Source organism: Thalassophryne amazonica, chromosome 8 (assembly GCF_902500255.1).
Source record: "Thalassophryne amazonica chromosome 8, fThaAma1.1, whole genome shotgun sequence".
NCBI lineage: Eukaryota > Metazoa > Chordata > Actinopteri > Batrachoidiformes > Batrachoididae > Thalassophryne > Thalassophryne amazonica.
The window spans coordinates 92881708-92904064 of NC_047110.1; the positions used below are offsets into that span (position 1 = coordinate 92881708).

Below are 22357 nucleotides of genomic sequence, written 5' to 3' on the forward strand. Positions count from 1 at the left end.
CGCGGGAGTTATGTTCTAAAAATAGCCAGCAATAGGCAAAATCCTCGAAGTAGCGTTATTTTTTACAATTATTATAGACGTTTTAAGGCTGTAAAACCCCTCACTACACACTATATACACTTTTCTCAAACAGGCATGAACATTTTCTCACTTTTCTCTCGTGTGTAAACACTCTCAAAGTTCAAACCTTAGTAGAAAAATAAGACCAACCTGTTTTCAGGCCCAAACATTTGCTTGAGAAATAAAAATAGAATATTTTCCTATAAATAATTATGATGGCTTTTAGAATTAACAAATTTAATTTTAACGTTCAACCTACGAGGTTGGACACATAAGAAATTATTAATAGTGACTGACCAGTATTTCACAGTTCCTCTGATCACGCTTCTTCATCCTGGCGCCACGCCACTGTCGCGCCTTTTTCCACTCACACCTCGCTGCAGGTGTCTTTTCCGAGTGAAGAACACAGTTATGGGTAGTTGTTGGTGCTCTTTTTTCTTCTGGGCGAGAAGATTCTTATAAACAGACAGGCAGAACACAATGCGCTTGCTCTCCCTTCGCGGTGCCACAACAGGTGTCCCGTCATCTCGACAGAACACCGGCCTGCTTGATGAGGACGCAGAGCACAATGCGCTGTAAAAAAAACAAAAAAAACATGCAAAATTGGACTAAAAAAAATCAGCAAAACTGCGAGGCACTATATTTTCCAGTATTTCTTTTTCTTTCTTTTTTACGAGGGCTGTCAATAAAGTATAGGTCCTTTTAATTTTTTTCAAAAACTATATGGATTTCATTCATATGTTTTTACGTCAGACATGCTTGAACCCTCGTGCGCATGAGTGAGTTTTTCCACGCCTGTCGGTGACGTCATTCGCCTGTGAGCACTCCTTGTGGGAGGAGTCGTCCAGCCCCTCGTCGGAATTCCTTTGTCTGAGAAGTTGCTGAGAGACTGGCGCTTTGTTTGATCAAAATTTTTTCTAAACCTGTGAGACACATCGAAGTGGACACGGTTTGAAAAACTAAGCTGATTTTCGGTGAAAATTTTAACGGCTGATGAGAGATTTTGAGGTGATACTGCCGCTTTAAGGACTTCCCACGGAGCGAGACGTCGCGCAGCGCTCCCAGGCACCGTCGTCAGCCTGTTTCAAGCTGAAAACCTTCACATTTCAGGCTCTATTGATCCAGGACGTCGTGAGAGAACAGAGAAATTTCAGAAGAAGTCGGTTTCAGCATTTTATCTGGATATTCCACTGTTAAAGGAGATTTTTTTAATGAAAGACGTGCGGGCGGATTGCAGCGTCGGCTCGCAGCCGCTGCGATGCTCCGCCACAGGAAAAACACCTCCGTTGGAAACCTTAAGGACAAGTTGGAACATGTCCAGCTGTTAAACAATTTCTCATATACTCACTCCACTGAAAGCCATCAAAAGCCGCCTGGATTTTACAAATGGTTATCAACACAGAGGTGTTTTTCCTGTGCCACTGCACCGCGCTGGCTGCGTCCCGATGCGCGGACCCGTCCGCACGTCTTTCATTAAAACAATCTCCTTTAACAGTGGAATATCCGGATAAAATGCTGAAACTGACTTCTTCTGAAACTTCTCTGTTCTCTCATGACGTCCTGGATCAATAGAGCCTGAAATGTGGAGGTTTTCAGCTTGAAACAGGTTGACGACGGCGCCTGAGTGCGCTGCACGACGTCTCGCTCCATGGGAAGTCCTTAAAGTGACAGTATCACCTCAAAATCTCTCATCAGCCGTTAAAATTTTCACCGAAAACCAGCTTAATTTTTCGAACCGTGTCCACTTCGATGTGTCTCACAGGTTTAGAAAAAATTTTGATCAAACAAAGCGCCAGTCTCTCAGCAACTTCTCAGACAAAGGAATTCCGATGAGGGGCTGGACGACTCCTCCCACAAGGAGTGCTCACAGGCGCACGAGGGTTCAACCATGTCTGACAAAAAAAACATATGAATGAAATCCATATAGTTTTTGAAAAAAATAAAAAGGACCTATACTTTATTGACAGACCTCGTATTTTTATTTTTGATAACTCTCACATCCGAGGGGGCGAGGTTGATGATGTGAGGGGCGTCGCCCCCAAACACCCCATCGTGGCGCCTTAATGCATCTGAATAGGTTTCTTAATAGTGAGTGATAGTCTTGATATTCGTAGAGCATGTTTTTGCCTGTCAAAAAATCTTCCACAAATGTCACACACCACCCTCATTTCGTCTCACGTCGTGGAGGTCGCAACTGAGCATGTTGATCCATCTTGATGAGTAGTGATCCTTAATAGAATGTGACAACGTTCGTAGTGGTTCCTGTGATGGTTCTTGGAGCCCAAACTGTCACGCATTATTACAAAGTGACGCGGAAACTGTCACGTTTTTACACGACTTGTAACGCGGCGTCACATTTCACTGCGCGCCACGACAAATCAGTTTTCCGTCACGTGCGCACAATTAAACTCGGCTCCAAGTGTCGTTCCACAGTTCCTGCTGAAGCTCCTCAGGACGCTCCTGCAGGTGTTCCACCTGCTGTTGTAACCGATGAGCGGGAGAACGAGTCTGAACCAGAGGAGCAAGAGGAGACTCACGTGCATCCAGACATCTCTGCACCTCCTCCAGTCCAGTGGAGGAAGAAGCATGCGCACAATTAAACCCTGCTGCACCCCATTCAGTTTGATTGCTGACACCAAGTCGGCTAAAAGTCTAATTTCAGTGTTCTTCAGTGCGCTCCTGCAGGTGTTCCACCTGCTGCATGTGCCTGATGTTTGGGAAAATGCGCGAGACAACAGCCGCATGAAGCCACACATTTGGCTCTGTCCTCCTCCTCCTCTCTGCGTCACTCCATGGCACAGAGCCCAAATATGCATGCAGTCACAAAGTTCTCCTCAAGAACGGAGTCAGTTGACTCGAAAGGAGTCAGTTGAGGTGGCTCGGGCATCTTTTCCAGATGCCCCCTGGATGCCTCGCTGGAGAGGTGTTCCGGGCACGTCCCATTGGGAGGAGGCCCCGGGGAAGACCCAGGACACGCTGGAGGGACTACATCTCTCGGCTGGCTTGGGAACACCTTGGGGTTCCCCCGGAGGAGCTGGGGGAGGTGTGTGTGGATCGGGAGGTCTGGGCGGCTTTGCTTGAGCTTCTGCCCCCGCGACCCAACTCCGGATAAAGCAGAAGAAAATGGATGGATGGATGGATGTTGTGAGTATGGCCTAAGCACTTGGTCAACCCGCTGAGTCTGGTCTGCTTGAGGTTTCTTCTTAAAAAACACCCAAGGACATTTTTACTTACCACAGAAGAGGATCTCCAGTTTCTCAACAAATGCATGAGAAAATTATTGGAATGTTTATATCAGTTTTGGTGGACAGAGACATCTGGACAAATGCTGGACTCAACAACACAGCTCTAGTTTTTAAGATCTTTAACTGAATGTATCAGTGGGGTCCAGTACACAGAAAGGCAGTCCAAAATCAGCAAACAAATCAGAATCATCAGGCGTTAGGTGTGGTCGGATAAACAGGCAGGTGGTCAAAACACAACATGGAAGCAGGACTAGAAAACACGTAATACAGAGCTGGAAGCAAAGGCACAAGGCACAACTATCTGGAGGAGAACGAGCGCAACCAGTGAAGCTTAAATACACCCACGTGATTAGAAACAGGTGTGTGGAAAGCTCCAGAACAGCGTGTGGCCCAGACAGTGTGCACGCCCATCACCAAGCACCAAGAGAGACAGACAAGAGCGAAAGGAAAAGACAAAACCCAACAAGAGAAATCACACCCAGAAAACCAAATCAAACCAAACTAAGCAGAACCGAACAGAATAAAGCATAATACAAAAAGTCCAGATCAGGCCAGTTTAAAAATAATGTTCCAAAACAAGTTATTGGAAGGGATTTGCATATTTCTCCCTCAACAGCACATATCGTGTAACAGTTTGAGGAATCTGGAGGAAATTCAGTGCATAAAGTGTAAGAGCATAAGCTTGTACTAAAAACCTGTGAGCTTGGAACCCTCAGATTGCACTGTGTTAACTTCTCTGGCATCAGAAGCATCTGGACTGGACAGTCATAGAGGGGAAATGTGTGTTGTAGTGAGACAAATAAGTATTCCAGATGTTTTTGGAAGAAATGGATGTGTGCTCTGGACCAAAGGCAAAAAGGATTATCTAGCAATAAGTCCAAATGCCAGGATCTGTCATGGTATGGGGTTGTGTCAGCGCCTTTGGCAAAGATAATTTGCACTATTAATGCAGAAAGGTACATTGAATATATATATATATATATATATATATATATATATATATATATATATATATATATATATATATATATATATATATATATATATTTCTGGATCCAAAGGAAGTTGTCTCAGATGAAATAACCATTCAATTATTCAATGGTGATGACTCTGACAAAGAAATTCATCCAAGAAAAGAAAACTACAGTTCTGCAGAAGTGGACCTCTTATAAGCAGCATGTACTATCAGGATCATTTAAGGTTGGTAATTGGCCGCAATTAATATGAGCTAAATTGATTTGTGTCTTGTCTTTCTTGGCAGTGAATTTGCTTGTTTTGAGATTTGTAAATGTTTCAGTTGCACTATATGCTTCTTTGTCCTGGTTTGGTTAACATCTGAAGGACAATATGCAAACTCAGATCGTGCAGCTGCAGGCCACTGAAAATGATGAATGGGTAAAAATATACTCCTATACCTGTATCTTCTAGTTGCAGAATTGGCCATCCTGTCTCCAGTGTAAACTGCATGAGAGATTCCTGTGAACAGGGAAAGTGAATTGTATCTTTCTTTCCTTCTTTCTTTCTTTCTTACAGCACTATATATATATTTTGCATCTGATTTCTGTATAGTTATTTTACAGTGAGTGTCAGCGCCTGTGGGAATTTGCCCCGCTGCCAGAAAAGCAGTGCATCCGACCGAGTCCCACAGTTGTAGACTCAGCCCCAGATGCTTGCCTGCGAGCTCCCCACTAAGGCCTGGCACCAGGAGGAGGCCCCAGAATCCCTAATTTGGGTAAGGTGACTCCATCCCTACATGTGCCTAATTGTGTGTCTGTCTTAAAGGTTCTGTTGAATAGCTCTTTGTCTGTCTCTTCATCTGGGACCAATTTGTCAGGGGTGGTCCTACCAGGAGCTAATGTTCCAGACAACACAATTCAAAGGATCTCTGGAGCACACAAACCCCTCTGCCATGATAGGATGGTGACCCAGGGAGGGGACTGGGTATCTGGGTTTACACTCCTAGACAGGGTGAGAAGCTAGACTATCTGGGAGGGATTCAGAGTAGAGCTGCTGCTTCTTCGTATTGAAAGGAGCCAGATGAGGTAGTTCAGGCACCTGGAGGGGATGCACCCTGGTCATCTCCCTAAGGAGGTCTTCCAGGCCCGTCCAACCAGGAGGAGGCCCCGGGAAAAACCCAGGACATGCTGCAGAGATTAGATTTTCCAGCTGGCTTGAGAGCACCTTGGGGTCCCCCAGGAAGAGTTACAGGACTTGGCCAAATGGTAAATAAATGGTAAATAGACTGCATCTATATAGCACTTTTCCATCTGCATCAGACGCTCAAAGTGCTTTACAATTATGCCTCACATTCACCCCGAAGTCAGGGTGCTGCCATACAAGGCACTCACTACACACTGGGAGCAATAGGGGATTAAAGGCCTTGCCCAAGGCCCCTTAGTTATTTTCCAGTCAGGTAGGCATTTGAACCCATGATCTTCTGGACTCAAGCCCTACACTTTAACCACTAGACCATCCCCTCCCAAGGAGAGAGAAGTGAGGGATGAGCTGCTTGCTCTGCCAACACTGCGACCGGGCTAAGTCAAATTTGATCTTTAAAACTGACTGAAAGGGAAGCACCTGGATGGATGGATGGATGGATGGATGGATGGATGGATGGATGGATGGATGGATGGATGGATGGATGGATGGATGGATGGATGGATGGATGGATGGATGATGATGATTAACCCTATTCAGGACTTTTGGGGTCCATTGGACCCCATGGCAATTGCTTTCTCCATATTGTGCTCACTAAAGTCCTAAATAGGTTAAGGCGATTCATTCAGTAGGTACATTAAGCAAGATATCAATTTATTGTTAGCTATTTAACTCATACAGCAATACCTCCACTAGATGGCAGCACACAACAAAAACATTTCCCTTCTTGCTACATAAGTTACATGTCAAAAGCTATGGAAGAAAGTTGCATCAGGAACCTGCACAAGCAAAACAATCAAAATCGTAATCAAATGATGTGGCCCCACAATAAATGTACCCATTATTCATCATTCACATTATGCTCAGGCTCAACGTGAAGAAGGAGGCAGCATATAAGTCAAAACCAGAAATATTTATTGTCTGAAAGAATTAGCTTGCAAAAACAAAATTTGGTATAGGAGGTCCTAATTGTTTTGTTGTCAAATTATCTTGAGTAGTACCCCGACTAAAAGGAATTTATTTCAGAGATACAGTCAAGTTGCAATGAACTCTAGCCATCTCCACACAATGTGACTTGTGCTGTGTTTACAATCCTTTGAAGCTCAGAAAGACCGCACATAAAACAGTCCCTACTTCTAGACAAAGTGAATTCATTAAATTACCTCGGAGGCAAATATGGATCAACTACTGAGTCAATCACAGTCGAGCTCGGATGAAATCACCAGACATTTTTGATGATGTGTGGTGCTGCTAACTTACTGTCTCACTGAACTATGACGTGTGGAGAATGGTAGGAAACAAAAAACTCAGACCAAACACGCAAATTTGTGACAAATTTGCAGCTGATGTCTCACTGAAATGACACCTTTGTAAACAAAGTGCTCCAGGATGGCTGTTCAGTGCTTTTATACTGCTATAAAATGTAGTTATTATGTGAAAGGAAGCTGTCGAAATACCCCAGACTGGAGGCGGGAAAAAACACTGTAAATAATAACTGGAGTCAGGCGATTTAAAAAAAAAAAAAAAAAAAAAAAAATTATTACAAGGTATGCAATTAATTAAATTTAAAATCTGAAAATAACACCCCCTAAATCACAAAACACATACAGCGGCTCTCCGAAACAACAAAACAATGAAGAGAAAAAAATTCACTATGAAAAACAATTACAGAAATAATATAATGTATAAAACATCAACTGCAGTAAATGAACTGAATTTATATTGCACTTTTCCATCTGAATCAGAAGCTCAAAAGGCTTTTCAATGATGCCTCGCATTCACACTTTCACATCACGTTGCTGCCATGCCATGTACTCCCTACACACTGAAAGCAACTGGGGATTAAAGACCTCACCCAAGGGCTCTCATTTCCATCCAGATGGAGGTTTGAACAGTGATCCTATAAGCTCAAGGCCACTGCTTAATCACAAGCCCATCACCTCCCCACTGTGCAAAACTGGGGTATCATAAACCTAATGGGTAGTACTTACTGCTGCACGACAAAACATATTTTTAAATCTTTTTATCACTTAATTAAGGTGATGCTGTGTGTGTGTGTGTGTGTGTGTGTGTGTGTGTGTGTGTGTGTGTGTGTGTGTGTGTGTGTGTGTGTGTGTGTGTGTGTGTGTGTGTGTGTGTGTGTGTGTGTGTGTGTGTGTATTTAATATTCTGTGGTAAAATGAGAGGATCTGGGTTATTTCTGTTACATATGTCACAGAGGTATTAAACATCATCTTAAATCAGGAGAATGTCTGTGAAAACATATAGAACTGTGGGACTTTGAAGATGTTTGTAAAAGGTAATTTTGCACAATAAGACCCCTTTAATAATTGTCTTGGACACAGGACAATTTAATTTTTAAATCTGTCCATTGAACATTAAAATCTGGATGAAAAGTATCAAGAATTAAAAATTTTTAAACTCTTTTTAGCCTGTCAGAGCTCCAAGAGGCTGTTAAATAATTAATGACTGTTAAAGCGGAATGCGTGAACGTCAGTAAATGCACAAACTCACACATTTGTGATAAAACAGTGCCAGCTAAAACAAGTTACGTTGGTATGAAAAGTATTTAACATGTATTTTACCCGCTAAGCAGGAGGAAACTCATAACCACATAAACTAACCCGTGTGCTGTCTAACCCGTGCGCTGATTGTGTGATTTTCTTGCCACTGTTTTAAACAAATTCAATATTTAAATACCAGAGGCACGGACATCTAAATCAGTTATTGCTCTCCAAAAACAGTCTTTGTTCACAGACCAAGTCAGTGACTCACCTAAATAAAATGAATCACGGTTAATACATCATCCAAATTGAGGCAAATTAGGTGAAGGCTGCAGCAGGAAGGGCCCGCGCCACCCAGCTTGGGGAGTTGAAGGTTGCAGCAGTAAAAAACGCACTGCCTTCAAGGTGGCAGGGAGGAAGCCAGGATGAAGGGAGTGGAGAGACACACAGGGGGGTGGGTAATAGGGACGGGGGGAGACGTGTCATGTGCAGATGAGTTACGTTTCTGTTGTAAAGTCTGACATTGCTAGGCAACAGCAGGCTGGGGGTGGTAGACAGATGAGAAGGGGGAGCAAAATTCCTTCACCAAGGCCGGAGATCGTTCTGGGGGAAAAGCAGGGCATTTGACCTTCAGGAGCCAATAAGGCTGCCATGTTGATGCTAGGCGGAGAGATACAGAATTCCATTTACTGCACCTTTGACCATCTAGAGTCCAAATTTATGAAGAATATTCTCCGGTCCTCAGCAGCACATTCCTTTACAATGCAGCAATATGCTCCAAGATGGTATCCATTTTGCATTTGAGTTAAAGAGTTCACGCAGTCTGAGATTACACAGCACTGCCCAACTCATTAATCATGACAGACACATGAGGGGATGAGATTCTGGTTGCAGCCGTCTTGCTAATATTCTTGTGGATCAGGGCAGCGCACAAACCAATCAGTGCCAAACCTCCCACCATAAAAGTGAATAGAAATGAATCCTCAGCGTCTTCCACAGAGAGTGGAGCCAAGCATGCTATGCTCCATTTCTCTCAGGCGTTGAGAGCATAGCCCGCTGGGTAGGTTCCATCAGAGCACGCAGGATCCCCCAGCCCTAATTTCCTTGTTGAAAAAAATGGTGTCAATAACATTGAGTGACAGGTGATCAATTCCATGGTTAATCGAAATCTTAATTTGAAGAATTCACAGTCTGGTGAAGCTGGGACTTTGAAGGTCGGAGCAGAGATAGAGAACAGAAAGGAGAGGGGAGGGGAGGAATGCAACCGTCCTTGCAGGAGTCCCAAGCTGAAATGGTTGTTGATTTTGAAAAAGGGTGGAAATGATTGTGATGAATACTTACTTTAGGGAAAGGGAGGAGCCCAGGGTGACATATAAAGTGGAGGAAGGTGCACACAGGTTGACTATATTCTGTGTAGGAGATGCAAGCTAAAAGAAACTGAAAAGTGTAAGGTAGTGACATGGGAGAGTGTAGCAAGACAGCATAGGATGGTAGTTTGGAGGATCACTTTAGAGGTGAAGAAGAAGAAGATAGTGAGAGCACAACAATGTATAAGATGGTGAAAGGTGAAGGAGGAAGACTGTTGTGTGAAATTCAGTGAGCAGGTGAGAAAGACATTGGATAGAGTGCAAGCTATTTTGGACAACTGGAAAAGTACTGCAGATGTGAAGAGTGAGACAGCTAAGAAGGTACTGGGTGTGGCATCTGGACAGTGGAAGGAAGACAAGGAGACTCGGTGGTGGAACAAAGATGTTAAGGAAAACATAAGGAGAAAGAGGTTGGCAACACAGAATTGAGATAGTTGGAGAGATGAAGAAAGAAGACAGGAGTAGAAGGAGATGCGATGTAAGGTGAAAAGTGGCAAAAGCCAAAAAAAAAAGGCAAGCTGTTCAAGAAGTTGAATAGGAAGGAGAAAAGGACTTGTATTGGTTGGCCAGACAAATGAGGAGTGTGTTGAGAAGGTTGAGGTAATAGTTTGAGGCTCTGATGAATGAAGAAAATGAGAGAGGGAAAAGGCTGGATGATGTGCATAGAGTAACTCAAGAGGTGCAAGAGATTAGTAAGGATAAAGTAAGAGCAACTACTATGAAGAGGATGAAGAGTGGAAAGGCAGCTGGTCCAAATGATGTGCCAGTGGATGGATGGAAATGTCTAAGAGAGATGGCAGTGGAGTTTCAAACCAAATTGTTTAATAAAATCTTAGAAAATAGGAGGATCCCTGAGGAGTGGAGACAAAGTGTGCTGGTTCCTTTTTTTAAGAACAAGGGTCATGTGCAGAGCTGCAGTAACCACAGAGACATTATGAGCTGTTCAGCCATTGCATGAAGTCATGGGAAACAGTAATAGAAGCTAGGCTAAGAAAACAGGTGAAGATCTGTGAGCAGCAATATGGTTTTGTGCTGAGAAAGAGCACTACAGATACAATGTCTGCTCTGAGAATAGGAAAAGTATAGAGAAGGCCAGAAGGAGTTATATTGTGTGTTTGTGGATTAAGAGAAAGCTTATGGCAAGGTGTCAAGAGAAGAGTTGTGGCATTGCATGGGGAAGTCTGGAGTGGCAGAGAAGTATGTGAGGGTAGTGCAGGACATGTACAAGGATAGTGTGACAGTGCTGAGATGCACAGTAGGGAAGACAGACTAATTCAATGTCGAGGTGGGATTATACCAAGGATCAGCTCTGAGTCCTTTCTTGTTCACATTGGTGATGGACAGGTTGACTGATGAGATCAGACAGCAGTCTCCATGGGCTGTGACTTTGCAGATGACATTGTGATCTGTAGTGAGAGTAGAGAGCAGGTTGAGTGTAGTCTGGAGAGGTGGAGATATGCTCTGAAGAGCAGGGGAATGAAAGTCAGTAGGAGCATCACTGACTACATGTGTGTGAATGAGAGGGAGCCCAGTGGAATAGAGGGTTACAAGGAGTAGAAGTGGTGAAAGTATGTGAGTTTAAATACTTTGGGTCAACGGTCCAAAGTAATAAAAAATGCAGTAGGGAGGTGAAGAAGAGCATGCAGGCAGGGTGGAGTGAGTGGAGAAAGGTGGAAAGAGTGATTTGTGACCAAAGAATATCTGCAAAAGTGAAGGGGAAAGTCTAGAAGACAGTAGTGAGACCAGCTATGTTGCACGGCTTAGAGACAGGACAAGACATGAGGCAGAGCTGGAGGTAGCAGAGCTGAAGATGTTGCAATTCTCTTTGGGAGTGATGACAATGGACACGATTAGGAATGAACATATTAGTGCTGAGGCCATCTGCAGAGGAGGGATATCAGGTCGAGTGGACAGAGACATCTGGACACAAATGCAGGACTCAGCCGCACAGCTCTATTGTTTAAGATTGTTTACTGCTGGATGCACCAGACCAGCAGATGTGGACATGAGAAGAGCAAACTGCTTCTCATTCATGTCATTTCATTACTGTATATCTGTGACCATGGGTCATCTACAGAGGAACAGACGGATCATATTTGTATTGCTCGCTTGATCAATGTGGTGTTTTTATTTCATTTTAAATACGTCCATCTTCTTCTTCATATCAGGCAGGTTCCTGCAGCTTTCACAGAACAGTGAGTGTAGCTTGGTGGTAAAGTTTCTGACTGGCAATTAGAGCTTTTGGAAGGCGCGAGTTCGAGTCACGTGGGTGGCATGCAATTTTTTTTTTTTTCACAGCAGCTGCGCAATGTGTAACCATATTGCGCAGCTGCTGTGAAAAGCAGCTGTGCTCCCACGTGAACAAAACCATTGCAGCATGTATTTTTTATTTCTTATTTAGTTTTTCTTCACAGCAGCTGCACGATGTGGTTACACATCCTAGACCTAATTTGTCACCCACAGATGAGAGGAAATTGGTTCAGATGGTCAGCAACAACCCAGAAACCATCAAACATGATGACAGTTGAGTTGTATGACCGCAATGACCAGAGGTATGTCTGAAGCTGTGCAGGATAAGACACTCAACCCCAAAAACACTGTCCCAGGTGTTCAGCATGTTTGTGGTACCATCGTGATTTGAGGTTGTTTAGCTGCCAATGAGACTGGTGCATTCCACATAGTGGATGAAGTAAATAAGGACACTGAGGTAACTACCGTTTCATTTTACCTGGAAAAATGAAACCCATCAGTTAGATTGTTGAAACGTGGAGAGACAAAGCATCCACTAGTGCCTTACCTTCACCAGCTATTTTTTTTTTAACTTTGCTGATGCCAGAAGGGTGATATATTTGTTTGCCCAAGGAGAGCAGAGGCTTATGCAGAAATTTTCAATACCTCCTCTAGTTCCTGAGACCTTAGACCTATGTCATGGTCTGTGTTGCAAAAGGATGGTCCATTGAGATTATCCAAGTGTGATTGAAATTGGTCTGGTTTGAAGATGTCACATGGACAGACAAACAAAGTCAGACACACATGACCATTACAACAGCCTCTTTCTGCTACCCAGCAAGACTAATTAGGTGGCCCTACAAAGGCACTTCAAAGCTGGCTGACAAACTGATAAAGCAATCTCACCTTAAGCTTTTGGAGTGATCTTACCAAAGTCCTGACGTCAACACTGTCCAAAATATTGGACTGTGTTTAGGTTGGGCTCATGCCAGAAAACCAAAAACTTTAATTAAACTTTATCAGCACTGCCAAAAAGAGTTGTCACATCATGTCCAACCAGAATTCTGGCAGAATCTGCTCTGGCTCCTATGAAACTTCCTAAGGGACAGTTATGCAGGGAGGTGGTGGTATAATGGTTTCAACGTTGGACTGGGACACCAGCGATCCGGGTTCGCTTCCCGATTGCAGCCACGCTCCCAAATGGCACTCTCAACAACAGTGCTGGGGAGAAGTGAGAGACACGTGCCATGGACCCTCCTGGAAACAAGCTTCGTGCTTTCGTTGGTTACCCACGTTAAATATGATCCTCTTCTTCTTCTTCTATGCTGTGTGCATATTCTTGATCCTATAGATATGATTTTGACTGTTTTGATTTCTGATAACTCAAGTTAAAACCTTTGCACTTCCTTCTGTCAAGTCTTTCTGTGTTGTTGTTTGTTTTGATTTTTCTATGACAGATCCTGTAAATAGACCAGTTCATAGCAATTATTTTAAGTCCCAACATTGCCATGATAATCCCAACCAAGTTTAATGTACTAGTATGTAAACCTCTGACCATAGTTGTATGTATGGTTTATATATTTCAAACAGGAAAATGTTAGAGTCAAGATGAGGGTCTTATACTTGTAATTTGACCCATAGTAGTACTTTGAAAATGTTTCTGTTGCAGTTTGTCACACAAGTATCACACTTTTTTCTGTCACACTAATACACTTTAGGGAATTAATACAGTGTGGTGGTCACTAGGCAAAAGTAAGTGCAGATTAGTTACTTGTGATCACCAGTTATTTAGTTAAACCAGTGTTGTGTCTCACTGGGCCAAAGTAAGTGCAAATTATTGATCACCAGTTATTTAATCAACGAAGGTGTTAGATTTTGCCTGAAAAAGAAATGGAGACACATTGTTGATCATTGACTGAATCACACTGCATGCGTGTTATTTTTCAGTGAAGTCTCACTTCACTCATGCAGCTGATGTCAGGAAGCTGAATCGACCCAGTGAGGGAAAGTGAAGATTTTTGACCCTTCAACCAAACGACTTCATCATTTTCTTCATCATTCTTGAAAACAATACTGGTATTTATCCAGTGTGACCCCAGAACCTTTTAGTGGGCAGACCAATAAATAACCAATGTGCCCAAACAAACCGGATCTCAGCCTAGTAATATGGCATGCAATGCACAGAAGACAGGCACATATAGTCAGCAAAAAGTGCACATATATATATATATATATATATATGCACATGTCTTACACAGAGAAAAAGGATGGCATGAGAGGATTCTAAAGGAGACTACTCCACTGAATAGGGGAGTGGAAACTAGGTGCCATTTGTCTGCTATGTTCAAGGCTGCTTTTACATTCATGTCTTGGTACAAAGTTGTTTTCTCCTCATTTACTAGTGGGCGTGACTGCTTCACCAGTAGGCCATGTGTACCACTCACTAGACAAGTAGCTATATTTTATAAGTGTCCATGTTCCACTCTCACTACTATCTGAAGGATGTGCCATAACCCAGCAGCCTGGGAATTTGACCCCATTCAGTGCTGTAAGTAGACATTGCCTTACACCTGCCAATGCTTGTGGACTTAGTACCATGTCTCAAGTAGGCAATGCGTGAAGGAATATGGACGCAAAAGCATTTTATCAAACACCCCCATGGAGTTTGAAAGTCACTTTGTGGCTCATCACTAGTGACAGCCAACATATCTGGATGAGTTCATACCATCGATGAACCAACATGCCTCTATTTATCTCTTATTACATGAGATGATACCCAGCTTTATCTATCCATGAAGCCAGAAGACACACACCAATTAGCTAAACTGCAGGATTGTCTTACAGACATAAAGACATGGATGACCTCTAATTTCCTGCTTTTAAACTCAGATAAAACTGAAGTTATTGTACTTGGCCCCACAAATCTTAGAAACATGGTGTCTAACCAGATCCTTACTCTGGATGGCATTACCCTGACCTCTAGTAATACTGTGAGAAATCTTGGAGTCATTTTTGATCAGGATATGTCATTCAAAGCGCATATTAAACAAATATGTAGGACTGCTTTTTTGCATTTACGCAATATCTCTAAAATCAGAAAGGTCTTGTCTCAGAGTGATGCTGAAAAACTAATTCATGCATTTATTTCCTCTAGGCTGGACTATTGTAATTCATTATTATCAGGTTGTCCTAAAAGTTCCCTAAAAAGCCTTCAGTTAATTCAAAATACTGCAGCTAGAGTACTGACGGGGACTAGAAGGAGAGAGCATATCTCACCCATATTGGCCTCTCTTCATTGGCTTCCTGTTAATTCTAGAATAGAATTTAAAATTCTTCTTCTTACTTATAAGGTTTTGAATAATCAGGTCCCATCTTATCTTAGGGACCTCGTAGTACCATATCACCCCAATAGAGCGCTTCGCTCTCAGACTGCAGGCTTACTTGTAGTTCCTAGGGTTTGTAAGAGTAGAATGGGAGGCAGAGTCTTCAGCTTTCAGGCTCCTCTCCTGTGGAACCAGCTCCCAATTCAGATCAGGGAGACAGACACCCTCTCTACTTTTAAGATTAGGCTTAAAACTTTCCTTTTTGCTAAAGCTTATAGTTAGGGCTGGATCAGGTGACCCTGAACCATCCCTTAGTTATGCTGCTATAGACGTAGACTGCTGGGGGGTTCCCATGATGCACTGTTTCTTTCTCTTTTTGCTCTGTATGCACCACTCTGCATTTAATCATTAGTGATCGATCTCTGCTCCCCTCCACAGCATGTCTTTTTCCTGGTTCTCTCCCTCAGCCCCAACCAGTCCCAGCAGAAGACTGCCCCTCCCTGGGCCTGGTTCTGCTGGAGGTTTCTTCCTGTTAAAAGGGAGTTTTTCCTTCCCACTGTAGCCAAGTCCTTGCTCACAGGGGGTCGTTTTGACCGTTGGGGTTTTACATAATTATTGTATGGCCTTGCCTTACAATATAAAGCGCCTTGGTGCAACTGTTTGTTGTGATTTGGCGCTATATAAAAAAATTGATTGATTGATTGATTGATTGATCAAATGCACATGAAGAAAACAGAGGGCATATGAGGGAGCCAGAGACCAGATAGAGAGAGAGGGAGCATTTAACACTGAAACACAGGAATAATGACATACCAAAGATAACTGAAACACAGGACTGACCATAAAACAGAGATTATTAAAAAAATAATCAATAATTAACAAAATAACATGGGGAACAATACAACAAAGTGGAGAATAGATAAATGGTACCAGAGACAGGATAACATGGATACAATCCAAACATCAAAATATGACCCATGACAATAATAACAAGAACAAATTACACAGATAACCTGGAGAATAAGACCACATGACCACAGTGTAAGTGGTAGTCTTCATCTGAGCCCTAGTCCTTAGACCTTGTACCCAAGACATCCAATCATTATCTTGGGTCACTTGTTAGCATCCAAGTGTCTCAAACACACAGCAAGACATAAAGCATCAGGACCCTAAACCCTTGGACATTCATTCTCCTACAAAGGTATTGGGATCCCCAAACAATTGTGTCCAGTAACCTCATCATTACCTAAATCTTGCAAAGTGCCTCTCAAGAGACACTCTGATTCCTCATTCATCTTCTCAAGTGCTGCAATCAGGTATTGATTCAGCAAAGATGACAGCATTGACCTTGAGATAAAAGTCATTAAACCTTTCCTCGTAACAAAAGCACCTCAGGTGCTGATTTCCACAACCCTACACAGCACCCAGTACTGAACAGTGTCAGAGCCAAAACATACCCTTTATGTATTCCAAGTATTCACTGAGAAAATGTGAGAGCATGCCACTGAGCACAAAATTACTTTGTCTAGTATTGAACTCTGCAGGTGGTCCTCAGTCTAAATCAGTCTATAAATGAGCTTGGTGGCAGGATTAGCACTCCATTTATTGTAAAAAAAAAAAACAACAAAAAAAAACTAAACAACACCAACAAAAAAAACATTCATGCAGCTCAAAACCACAGGAGGGTAGATACTTGTGTGGTGTTTCACAACTTGATTTCTATCCAGTCATGAGCATCATGAATATGAACACAAACAAGTTATACCAATAATTGTTATGCCTCTTTTTAAAATGTCTGAACCCTGGGCTGAGTCACAAACTCGGAGCACCCTCCTCCATCTCCAAGTGTGGCTGCACAGTCAATCATCTTAAAATTACTCTTCTTGTTTGAGAGGGACTGGATTATAATCAGCACAGATTCTGCTGCATTTAAATCTGGACAGTGGCAGGAGTCTGCTTATTTGCGTTTGACGTCACTGCACCATTAAAATAGGTATGTGTAAGAATTGTAATATGTCAAAGTAACAAGATGACCAGACATCAGCTTAATGGGAGGCGGCAGAAGATTGGAAGCAAAAAAAACATTTCCATGACTGGAATCTTAGTCACTTTTTAAAATGACTCATCAAATGCCTGCGAGCTGTAAAGATGAGGATTCAATTTGTACCATTGAGTCAATCAGAATGTCTCACTGGTGCTAAAACCAGGCCTTCTTATGTGCAGAGGCTTTTCAGGTTTTAGGACATGAACATCACAAGTGGTGGTTGACAATATCACAAGAAACTACAAATGATTATTGTGACCGACAAAACAAAACAAGTCACGTACCCAAATATAATTGATTTATATTGACTCAAAATGTATTTTCATTTAAAGCTCTAGGTTGTGTGTTCACACACCTGCATCTTTTATTTGCAGGCTTACACAAAGACTAAATAGCTTATTGAGATTAGAGTTTGTTGATAAGTGTTATATGGGCCAAACAAGAACCATTTAAGTCTTGATCAAACAGAAGATCAAAGGTCAGCATTGAGGATCAAAGGTTAGTGATCAGGATCAAACAGGGACATGGAACAACACTAAAAATATCAATAAACTGGAGAAAGCGATGATGGTCAAAGGTGACTGGTGAGCAGTGGTGGGCACAGCTAACCAAAAAGTTAGCTTTGATAATTGGAAATCAGTAACTGAACAGTTATCTTTTTAACGCTAAACCAGTAAACTGCCTAAAAATGTATCGGAAGCTACAGATAACCAATAACTTTAAATTTTGCCTCCCATACACTCTGAGCGACTAAGAAGCTGATTTTGAGTTTAAACACCGCCAAAGATTCTAATAGAACCAATCTTTCTGTGAAGGTTCTCAGTTGTCCAGGTTGTTTCCATAGTAGAGAAGCTTGAATCTTCGACTGGACTGGGTTGCTTGATGCGAGGACGTTTCGCTTCAAATCACAGAAGCTTCCTCAGCTAAAATTCTTGCTCTGGTAGTCTGACTTCTGTCTTGACTCTTGTAGAGAAGAATAACAGAAGCCACAAAAGCTGGAGTTTTAAACCTAACCAGACCCCTCCTACCAAGAGGCAGACTGCTATGGACTAGTGACTAAACAATAGCTCTAATTAGCACCTATTGTGCTCTAGTTAACGCCCTCCTAATGACAGGGCAGCTGTCCCTCCTAATAATGGGACAGATGCCTCTCCTGATGGCTCCCCTGACGACTCTCATGATGATGTGAATGACTCATTACCATGAACAAAAGACTGAAACTGCTTTGACCTGAGTACCCCATTGTAAACAGGGGACAAAGCGTGTCTCAGACCCCCTCCCCGGTTAAGGCTGGGTTTAAACTGTTTCACATAAAATGCCTCCTTCACTCCTCTCTCAAACCATTTCCTTTCCCTGGCTAAGATTTTTACTTCCTTGTCCTCAAATGTGTGGTTAGTGTCTTTAGGGTGGAGATGAACTGCAGACTGAGGTCCACCAGTGCCCTCTCTGCGGTGCTGGTATAGCCTTTTGTGTAACGGCTGCTTAGTCTCACCTAAGTAGTGTTCGTTACAGTTTTCCTGACATCTGATAGAATACACTACATTGCTCTGTTTGTAACTAGGGATCCTGTCCTTAGGGTGAACTAATTACTATTTCAAGATGTTAACAGGTTTAAAGTAAACTGGGATTTTGTACTGTCTTAAGATCCTCTGTAGTTTTTCCCCTACTCCTGCTAAATAAGGGAGAGACACTCCTCTTCTTCTTGGCTCCGTCTCCTGTCTGTCTGGTCTCTTTGTTCTTTGAGACTTTTGTACTAATCCAAGGACCATCGTGGGTAACCACATACTGTGAGGGCTTTCCTGACATGTTGTTGTTCTTTAGCCCTTCCCTCTGTGGTTGTGGGCACCTGTAGGGCTCTGTGTTGAAGAGTCCTGATCACCCGGAGCTTGTGTTCAAGGGGGTGGTTTGAGCCAAAGAGCAGATATTGGACAGTGTGAGTGGGTTTTCTGTAATCCCCTGTCTGGAGCTGCCTGTTCTCTCCAATCGTAACATCACAGTCCAAGAAGGCTAAATGGTTGTTTCTGGCATCCTCACGTGTGAACTTGATATTGGAGTCCACCGAGTTGGTGTGCTCTGTAAAGGCCTCCACTTCCTGTTGCTTGATTTTAACCCATGTGTCATCGACATATCTGAACCAGTGACTGGGAGCAATGCCCGTGAAAGACTCCAAGGCTCTCTTCTCCACTAGCTCCATGTATAGATTGGCCACAATGGGGGATACTGGAGACCCCATGGCACAACCATGGATCTGCCGGTAGTAATTCCCACTAAACAGGAAATAAGTGGTGTTGAGACAGATCTCCAAGAGTTGGCAGATGTGGTCTGAGGTAAGTTTGGTCCTTTCAAGTAGAGATGCATCCTCCAGCAGCCTCTGCCTCACAGCTGTGACGGCCTCCACAGTGGGGATGCAGGTGAACAATGATGTCACATCAAATGACACCATAGTTTCATCTGCCTCCAGCTGAAGGTCCTTGATCTTATTCACAAAATCTTGTGTATTCTCCACATGGTGGTCTGAGTTACCCACCAGAGGAGCCAAAATCCACTTGAGGTGCTTGGCCAAATTGTAAGTGATGGAATCAGTGCTACATACAATAGGCCTGAGTGGCACGTCCTGTTTGCACCTCAGTCTGCAGTTCTTCTCCACCTTAAAGACATTAGCCACATGTTTGAGGACAAGGAAGTTAAAATCTTAGCCCGAGAAAGGAAATGGTTTGAGAGAGGAGTGAAGGAGGCATTTTATGTGAAACAGTTTAAACCCAGCCTTAACCGGGGAGGGGGTCTGAGATACGCTTTGTCCCCTGTTTACAATGGGGATACTCAGGTCAAAGCAGTTTCAGTCTTTTGTTCATGGTAATGAGTCATTCACGTCATCAGGAGAGTCATCAGGGGAGCCGTCAGGAGAGGCGTCTGTCCCATCATTAGTTGGGACAGCTGCCCTGTCATTCGGAGGGTGCTACTAGAGCACAATAGGTGCTAATTAGAGCTACTGTTTAGTCACTAGCCCATAGCAGTCTGCCTCTCGGTAGGAGGGGTCTGGTTAGGTTTAAAACTCCAGCTTTTGTGGCTTCTGTTATTCTTCTCTACAAGAGTCAAGACAGAAGTCAGATGACCAGAGCAAGAATTTTAGCTGAGGAAGCTTCTGTGATTTGAAGCAAAATGTCCTCGTGTCAAGCAACCCAGTCCAGTCGAAGATTCAAGCTTCTCTACAATAGAACCAATGGCAATCACAAACCCAAACAGCCAATGAGCCAGTGCTTGTCTTTGTACGCTCTGCCGCATGCTGTAGAAAAGCATCATTTACCCTGACAGGATACAGTGGTCCCACAATGAGGTAGAGGTCTTGAAATGGAAAGCAGGTTTGAATTATGGTTTTGCTTTAAAAATAAAATTATTCCAGATAGAATAACTACATTACTGTAAACTCTTAAAATGTACAAAGTGATATATAACACATGTCTGTTAATTTTAAAATAATGCACTAATTCTGAAGATTTGAACATTAACACACAGATGCCCAAAGGGGTACCTAAGCCTCCGCTCATACTGATTGGTTGATTCATTCATTCTATGTAAAAAACAACACAAGTGAATCAATGTTATGTGTTGGTGTTTACAAATAAATGTGCATTTGTAAAATATGTAATTTTTTTCATTTGTATAAAAAAGAAAAACATTTTCAAGATCCCGCTAGACAGCGCCTAAGCCCACACGTGATGACATCACAACTCTATCCGGTTAGGGAGACAAGGTTTCTTTCAATAACAAGAACTGTCAAAAAAACTTTCTCGTGTGTGGTTGGAATTGTGTGGCGAAAGGAATCGCATTTTGAATGCTTGAATAACGATGTCAGTCGCACAAAGAAATCAAATAATAGTGAAAACATGTTCGGTGTGGTATTGTAACAGATCAATCAGTCGCTCCATGATGCATCATAATATCAAGACTGGTTCACATGGCAAGATAATTAGGCAGATATCAGACCCGATCTTCCCCTTCCGACAATCTTAAGGACGCCCCAACAATCGTGATGATGCTAAATATAATCTTTTCAGATAATCCTGCCGTGTGTGGTTTGTAAGAGCACTCTGATCTGCTCAGAAGGATGTGAGGAGCTAAATGTGACATGCAGCCAATCAGAAAGCGAGATATTTGACCTGGGAATGTTCGTGTGTGAAATCTGTTTGTGTGTGTTGTTTTTACCGTGTGGCTGACACCACACACTGTACAACTAAACCTGTCAGATCTATGATTTGTTTTTAGCTCCACGTGTGGGGTCTCTCAGGTTTTGGAAACCTACAGATAATTTTAAAATCCTGTGGTCGACAACACTGTGATATAACCGGTCGCCAGTAGATGCCAGTGTTCTATGCATTTTGACGCTGGTTATATCACAAGGCCTGAATCACAATTTAACAGACTTTTCGGCTTTTGGAAAAGCAACCTGGGCTTCTTCTGGCATTTTTACATAAAACAAACACAATAACAACATCTATAAACCCAGAGAATATATTCACGAAAGTTTTAGGCACAATATACAAAGAGTTTAATGCTGTTGTCCGTGTGGAGCCTGATCAGAGTGTCTCAAATGCATTTCTCCTGTCATGAACTTTTACCCATAATACACTGCGCACACACCATGTACACACTAAAACCTTCAAAATTAGTGCACTACTTTAAAACTAAAACATAGTTCTGATAATTTCACTTTATAAAACTTCAGAAGTGACTTTAATTTAAATAATCTGTCCAAAATTAGTTTGGTTAAAATTTTAACCATAAGTTAAAACTGTATGCCTCTGGATGACTTGGGTGCTATTGCCAGTGTATCAGTATGGCGTCAAAATAAATGGGTTTTTCTTTTCTATGACCAGTTCTTTGCCTGCAGAGGACAGAGTGGTTTCTTCTGAAACCAGCTCTTTGTTGTGTGTTGGGGGGGTTTGGCTGGACTTTTTGGTGTTCTTTTCTTTTCTTTGCTCTCCAGGTGGTATGCAAACTGATTTATTGTCTGTGGAGAAGGTGCTGGCAGAAGAGTCCTTCACCCTCATCAACGTGATATGCAGCACCTGTGGACGATGCTCACGTGCAACCTTAAGGACTTTCAGCTGAAGCAGATAATGAGATGGCGTTCTGTATTTAAGCCATGTGTGATTCAAGCAGAATTGCCGGGAACTTGACCTTGTGATGTTCGTTTGTGAGACGCTGAGGACCGCGCCTGGGTTTGACACATCGTGCCTGCGAAGGAGGACGGGTGAGGGACACATGCTGTCAGCACACATCAGAGGTGATTTGATTGTCTGAATAATTGTTAACAGTAATTTGGTATTTTGTTACGCAGTATATGTGAATATTGATGAGAGTTGTGCAGCTTGCTTCTCATGGCCGTGGCGTGCGGACAGATGATCCTCCACCTGTTGTGAGAAGCTGC

At 42.7% G+C, this 22357-nt stretch overlaps 1 protein-coding gene across 1 annotated transcript in view; it reads right to left on the minus strand.

Moving 5' to 3' along the window:
• Nucleotides 1–22357, minus strand: part of LOC117516100 (neural-cadherin-like) — a 540129-nt gene that overhangs the window by 431967 nt on the left and 85805 nt on the right. The window lies entirely within an intron of this gene.